This window comes from Triticum dicoccoides, chromosome 3B (genome assembly GCF_002162155.2).
Source record: "Triticum dicoccoides isolate Atlit2015 ecotype Zavitan chromosome 3B, WEW_v2.0, whole genome shotgun sequence".
In the NCBI taxonomy this organism is placed as follows: domain Eukaryota; kingdom Viridiplantae; phylum Streptophyta; class Magnoliopsida; order Poales; family Poaceae; genus Triticum; species Triticum dicoccoides.
The window spans coordinates 148,894,718-148,902,703 of NC_041385.1; the positions used below are offsets into that span (position 1 = coordinate 148,894,718).

General features: G+C 47.4%; 1 pseudogene; it reads left to right on the top strand.

The window, feature by feature from the left end:
• Window positions 1-476: 476 nt before the first annotated feature.
• Window positions 477-4,044, top strand: LOC119279415 (annotated as a pseudogene).
• Window positions 4,045-7,986: the final 3,942 nt, after the last annotated feature.

The window sequence follows — 7,986 nt, forward strand, 5'->3', positions numbered from 1 at the left end:
GCCCGCAGAAACAAAGGGATGATCTCCTTATCCGTATCAATGAAAGGCTTCAGCGGATCATGGATTTGAATTGAGCAGATTTGGATTAGGGATGGAGATGGTTGACAGAGATGGAACAGCAGCGGAAGAGGATGAACAGCAGCAGATGGCCAGGAAGATGAGCCAGGGAGGTAGATCAGAGCAGAGACTGGAACGGAGAGTGCAAGAACCAAACGGAAACAGGGGTGTAGGGCGGAGAACAGAGGAAGAAGGGGATCGGTGTCGCGCCGCCAAGTGCGATGTGGGAGCACGATCCAAGTCCTGAGTCCGGGTCCGTCTGTCGTTCGGTCATGAGTCCGGGTCCGTCTCTCGTTCGAAGGGGCAAAGGTGAACCAATATAAGTCAGACGGCAACGCGCGGCCCCCTCCAGTCTAGCTCCACCCAGCGGATCATTGGAATCCCGTTCGCGAGAAGAAGGGCGACGCCGCGCACAGAGCATGGCAATCGACCAGCAGCGCCACGTGAAGCTGATGGTTAGCTACGGCGGGAGGATCGAGCGCGCCCAGGGTCAGCCGCCGAGGTACGTCGACGGTGAGCACCTGCTCCTCAACGTCGTCTCGTCCGTCTCCACGAGGGGCTTCCGCGACCTGCTGGCGGCGCGCGCGGGCTTCTCCGACTTCTCCCTCAAGTACTGCTACTCCGGCGAGGGGCTGGACTCGCTCTGCGACGTGGACACGGACGAGGACCTGCGGGACATGCTGGACATGCTGCTCTACCGGGATCTGCAGGTCCGGCTGTTCAACGACCAGAACACGCGCCGGTTCCGGGTCTACCTGTTCCGCGACGCCGCCGCCGCCCCGTCGCCGACCTCCCAGGCCCTCGGAAAACCAGCTCCCATGCGGCGTAGCGCGACGTCGCCGGCTCTGTTGCCGGCGAAGCTGGCCGACGTCGACGGGCGGCCCTCCCAGGGCCTGGCCGCTCCCGCTCCCTCTCCCGTGCCGCGGATCATGACTTCGCCGAATCCATTGCGTGAGACGTCGACGGCTGGCACGGCGCCCTCCAAGCCGCCGCTCGCTCCTGCTCTCGGACGGCGGAGAGCGTCGTCGCCTTTGTTGACGGCAGACTCGACAAATGACACGGCTTTGATCACCACTACGTCGACATCAGCAGCCAGAGCTACCCAACATACACAACCCCACGCTGCGGCATTCCGGCCGGCAGAGCTGAGTAATCCGTTGTGCAAGACGTCGACAGCTGGCACGGCGCCCTCCAAGCCGCCGCTCGCCCCTGCTTTCGCACGGCGGATAGCGTCGTCGCCATTGTTGACGGCAGACTCGACAAATGGCGCGGCTTCTTTGATCACCACTACGTCGACATCAGCAGCCAGAGCTACCCAACATACACAACCCCACGCCGCGGCGTTCCGGCCAGCAGAGCTCAGTAATCCGGTGTGCCAGGCGGCTCCAGTATTCTTGGTGCCAGTAATGCCGCAGGTCATGATCCACCGGCCGACGATCATCCTCGTACCCGTGTTCAATTCTAAGGTGGCCATGTGCTGAGAATTGTTTGAGTCACAATCGATTATGAAAACTAGATAATACTCCGCATGTTGTTGCGGGAATAGTTTGATATATATGTTTTGATGAAGTAGAAAAAATGAATTGATGTACGTATGATGTAAAATATTTATGAAATGTACGTTGTGTAATGGTTGCATGTTCTTGTGTGTCTTTTTCCATTGATGGTAGCATGTTGTTTTTGCCCTTTTTACATGCATCGATGCATGTTTGACGTGCTATAGCTGCATGTTATCATGTCCACCTATTGTGCCTAAATATAAGCTGCTCGCCATAATTCTGATTTGAGATTTTATGCAGAGACTGCTACAAACTGGCATTCATGGCTTAGATTAACACATGATGAAGACGGAAACCGATGCCACCAAACTAACATAGGATTCTAAATTTCTAACATCATGCCGAGAGAATTTGAAACATATCTACAATATCAACAGCATTAGCAGACTCGATTATTCTCTCAAAATAAATAAGGGATAATAATGGTCAACGATACCCACTCCCTCATCCAAAAATGTCTTCAGACTTCTTGATGGTGTTATCCACTGCCCTGGAAGCCTAAACAAACATGTGAACAATAGAACTATCTACCAAGATGAAAAATAATGTGGAATGTGTTGTACCTTCTTTACTATGTCAAGCATACCATTTTCATAGATCTTGTGCCACCTTGTATGCCATGTTGGTAACTTCACTTCAATGATTAAAATCCATTGTCTCCTGGTTGAACTGGTCTTCAAAATAAAAATCGTAAATAAGGACTGAGCATACAGAAAAAAATTCAAGCAATCACATGACCAAACAAAAGACACCATGTTAACATGGATGGTGCAGCCATTGGCGAGAAGGTTGCAACAAAAAGAAAACTGCAATGATAACTTCAGAGTCAAGGAGGCTACAAACCCATTTTAGCTAGATTTCAGTCAGCTGAATTTTTGTTTTGTGGTCAATCGATTTTCTGACCCTTGGATTGTGCTTTAAGATTTGTGTAGCTTTTATTTTTTCTGTCACATTTCGCTAGTGGTACTGGGCTATTTGGATTCGGTTGACACCTATTTTGGGACAGTCGATTCCTTCTTGGGCTGGATTTTGATGTGTGTATCCTCTTTTTTCATGTGTTTACTTTTGTTTTCTGCATGTGTATGCTTTTATTTTTTAATTTTCAGTTGAGCTTTATTTCTTTATGTGTATTTTTCGATGTTCAATGCGTGAAAATGTATACATACAAGTATTACACGTACAAATTACATCCGAGTAGTCAAACTTCACTTTCATATATTTATTCTACATATTATAAAAAGTGCATTTTTATGCTAATTGTGTGAAACTTTTTATTTTTTTATTTTCTTTATTCTTTAAGGGTAATACCAATGCTACTTGTTTTGCTAATTTAATACATTCTATTATTATTTGTATGTATGCATGAAAGTACAATACAATATGTGTGTAAATTATACTAGACTGCTAAAGTTGCATTATTACACAGGTGCCCCTGGCGATTCACATCTGGTGGACACGTGGCACGCATGCAACTTATCGATGGTTGTGCCGCGATCCCATGCGCGCCTGGTTTGTCGGGTGGTTGTTCCGGCTTCTCCGGTTTTCAGGCAAAAGGGATAAGAACATTAAAACAATTTTAAATGTGTGTTTCTGTATCTTCAGCTGACAAGGACACAGTGAAAATATTCGACACGTGTCAATAGAATGCATATGAAAAGACAGAAAGAATTTGAGGGATAAGCACAGAAAGGGTTAGGATCCGATCACATTCACTTAGTTTAGAAAATAGCAACTTGAAGACATATTATAAGTGAATGTTATAGAGACAAAACACACACATATATAGAGGACAAAACACACGCCTTCTCCCCCGCTGTAACCCACCCCATTGCCCACCTTCCCCAGCACCACCCACCCCTGCGGCGCCTCACCACCACCCACCTCGGCGCCCCACCACCCCCACGCCTCCCACCAGGCCGCCGGCGGGCCGCCCATCCCCATCCCTGCATCCACCACAGCCGCCCTCCCTGCGCCGGATCCAGCAGTGCGCGGCCACCTCCCCCAACGACGACTCAGTCCAGATCGAGGCGGGGGCGGCCGCGACTTGCCGCTGACGGGCCCGACCCGCACGGTCCCCGCTCGATCTCGTGCCTCCCTCGCGCCCCCACCCAGCAAGCTTCTTCCCCGACTAGATCCGCCGTCTTGCCTCGCCCTCCTCACCTCCTCCCTCTTCAAGCGGGTGTCGCAACCGGAGATCTACCCTGTCCAACCGTCCTTCGGCCATCAGCCCCTCCCTCTTGATGGTGATCACGCCGAGCGCCCCCGCATCCTAGCGCCTCCCCTGCGATGGATCCGTCTGGATCCAGCCCCGCCGTCCGTGGCCATGGAGGGATCCCTCGCCGACCCTACCTTCCCTTCTAGCGCTGCCGGCATCTGCACTCCGTTCGCCCAGCCGGCTCGGCCCCGAGCCCCCACCTCCTCTCCGTAGTGCACCCTGGCGCGCACGCAGTCCGCCCCCCGACGGAGTGCAGTACGTCCGTCGCGTTGGTGTAGCTCGCTCGCCTGCATGCAGTATGTCCGTCGCGTTCGTGCAGCTCGCTCGCCTGCATGCAGTCCATCGCTGGATGGATGGATGGATTTGTGCAGATACACATCTGGATGCTCCATCCTTGCTCCCCTGTGTGGCGGCCACAGGAGGTTGAGATGGCGCCCGTCGGCTAGCAGGGCGTCGCCCCACTCCGGTCTGCTCAGGTTGATCACATGAGCAGATCCAAGCTGCTCCTCCCCTTCATCATCTTTGTTGCGGGAGGGTGTCGATGCAGTTCGTTTCCCTGTGCGTGCAATTCTTTTTCCCTTTGTTTTCCATTTTTAGGGAAAGTTCATCATGTCGGCGGTTCACTGCTCGCAGATTTTTGTTTTGTATAAAAAGTTAGAAACATATATGCAATTTTTTGTCAGTGCACTGCAGTTTTGGGCTCATTGTGTGGTACAGAAACTTTTGCAGTTCACGGGCTCATCGTGTGATGACGAAAAAAGATGAGCTTTGCTACACTTACGGGCCACATCTTACAGAATTAAGTTACGGACATGTGTGGGTTTTTTTTTTTTGAGAAAGAGTTACGGACATGTGTGGTAGTTTTTGGTTGGATGGAAAATCAGAAGCAAGGCCCACTATTGAATTCAAGGGGAGGAGAGATTGGTTAGTGGGAGGAGTCCGTAAGATGATGTCGTAACCAGCCCGTAAGTCTAGATTTTTTGAAAAAAGATATCTCCACAGTTTTGTCTACGGTCCAGTTCCGACAGCTCGTCCCGTGCAGCTCGGTTTGCACAGGCACACGGTTTGGTGTCTCATCCCGTGCAGCTCAGGTTGTGTAGGCGTGCCGGTTGTGCACGCGGTTGGATGTGTGTGCGTGTGAGAGTGGGTTGATATGTGTGTGTGAGTTTGTTCTGCACAAAAAACAGGACGTTTGGGAGTTAAAAAAACAAATGCAGTTTATTTGTAAAAACAAAAGTTTTGTTTTTGAGTGGTGCTTGTGTTGTTTTTTCAGGCACATGTATATGAGTTTGTTAAAAGAAGCAGCTCATCTGGAATTGTGTTGAGGGTTCATTTTTCTCAACCGTGCAGTTCGCTTTCTCCGTCCGTGTAGATGTCGCTAACAAAAGATCCAAAAACTACATAAGCGGAAAATAAAGTATGCAGTTCATTTGCCCATTTGAAGAAGTGCGTTTTTTGACCTGAAGTAGTCGCTATTAAATTCCTATGTGGTTCACTTGGTAATACAGAAACAAAAACATCTCAAAAAGAAGCGCGCTTCTTATATTGGATGTAGTTCCCTTGCTTGATCCCTGCGATCCACTCGCCTGGTCTACGCACGTAAAGAATATTGAGTTTGGAAAAAGCTCAAGTGGTTCACTTTCGGTAGTGTCACGACGTGTTTACGGTAGTCTCGAGGTTCACTTTTCATAGTATTGCGGCTCACCAACACTCCACATGAAGTGCATTTCATCTTGTTTGGGAAAAATACGTTCCACAAAAAAGGAATCATGCAGTGCACTTGTTAGTCTGATGAAGTATGGTTTTTCGTCCGATGCAGTGTGGTTTTCAGTCGGATGAAGTACGCACGTCGATTTGGGTGTCGTGAAAAACAGAGTGTCCGCATTTCGGTAAATTCGAAATTCCTTTTAAACCGTAAAGAATTAGAGAGAGTGTTCTACATGAAAAAGTTGCGCCTCGTCGATATCTTTCCAAGGGAGTATCGTTTGAATCATTCCGACCAGCGTCTTGTAAATGTTTTGCGAAAAACGGGCGCTGCCACTCATCGTCCGCCGCACGATTTTCAAAATTAACTTAAAACCGTAAGGAATCTCAAAAACATTTCAACATATGAAAGTTGCGCCTTGTCCATAGCTTTCCAACGACATATTACATTCCTCGTTCCGACAAACGGTTCAAAAACTAGAGCGAAAACAGTACCGAAAATCGAATTTTTTTCAAAAAACCGAATTCCGCGATTTAGTAAATTTGAAACTGCTCTTAAACCGTAACGAATTAGAGAAACATTTATATATGAAAAAGATGCGCCTCGATGATATCTATCCAACAACGTGTCATTTGCTTCATTCTGCCGAGCGGTTTAGGAAAAAACGTGAAAAAACGGTCGCTGCCACTCGTTGTGGGCCGCACCATTTTCAAAACTGCTCTTAAATCGCGTGGAATCTCGAAAAGTTTCAACATGGCGAAGTTGCGCCTAATCCATCGCTTTCCAACGGTATATTACAAGCTTCGTTCCGACAAACGGTTAAAAAACTAGAACAAAAAAGGTACAAAAAAAACACAACGTGCAGTTTTTTACGACGGGAAGTTCACTCGCGTGAGTACTGCAGCACACTTGGTACAAAAAATGACGTGCACTTGCATTGAGCGTGCAGTGCGGAAGTGTTACCATAATAGTTATTCTGCTAATATTAGCATATATATGAGGACCAAATCAACATTGCGAAGATAAACTGTAAAGTCAAACCAATGTTGAAGACAAACCAAAGATGAAGATAATGCAATCATGACGCCAAATGAAAATCTTCAAGAAAGTGTGGTAGTGGCGTTACCCATCGTATAGGAAATATTAGACCAAGACACGGCCCACAATTATCATGGCGCTCTGAAGTCAAGTTCCGCATAAATGTATTCTCACTCAGAGGGTAAGTCTTCATGGATTGAAGTTATACGTTACTTCGTGTGTTGCACATCTAAGTCATCAACATGCACAAGATTTAGGATGTGTGTCCATTCACAGGACATTCGAGGATTCTAAGATATTTAGCTCACACCGCAGCTTGCAAAACCTTTTCTCATCCAAGGCCTTCGTGAAGATATCTGTCAATTGCTCTTCAGTGTTGACCTGAATGATATCAATGTCTTCCTTCATAACATGATCTCTGAGAAAGTGATGACGGATCTGAACGTGCTTTGTCTTCAAGTGCTGAACTGGATTGTTAGCAATCTTGATGGCGCTCTCATTGTCGCAGTAGAGTGCACATGCTTTATATTGATGCCATAATCCTTGAGAGTTTGCTTCATCCAGAGAAGCTGAGCACAACAAGATCCAGCAGCAATGTATTCAGATTCAGTAGAGGAGGGTGATACACGGTTCTGCTTCTTTGAAGAACAACAGACAAGAGATCGTCCTAGAAAGTGACATGTGGCTGATGTGGACCTGCGATCAACCTTGTCACCAGCATAATCAGCATCTGAGAATCCAACTAGATCAAACTCTGAGCCCTTTGGATACCATAATCCTAGCGTAAGGGTGTGAGCCAAATATCAAAGAATTCGCTTCACTGCGAGGTGATGTGATTCCTTTGGTGCCGCTTGGAATCGGGCACACATGCAAACGCTAAGCATTATATCTGGCCTAGATGCACATAAGTACAATAAAGAACCAATCATGGAGCGGTATACCTTTTAATCGAATTCTTTACCATTGTCGTCGGGGCCTAATTGGCCTTTGGTTGGCATTGACGTTGTGTACCCTTTGCAGTCTTGCATTCCAAACTTCTTCAAGCAGTCTTTGAGGTATTTTTCTTGTGAGACAAAGATACCATTCCTCTGTTGACGGATTTCAAGACCAATAAACAATTTCAGCTCTCCCATCATGGACATGTGATATTGCTCTTGCATCATATGCCCAAACTCATCACTGTATCTCTTATTAGTGGAGCCGAAGATAATATCATCCACATGTATTTGGCATAAAAACAGTCCACCATCATATGTCTTTGTGAAGAGAGTGGGATCTAGAGAACCAGGTTTGAAGCCTTTGCTCTTGAGGAAGTCTTTGAGTGTGTTGTACCAAGCGCGAGGTGCTTGTTTGAGGCCATATAGTGCCTTGTTGAGCTTGTATACCATATCAGGATGCTTTGGATCTTCAAA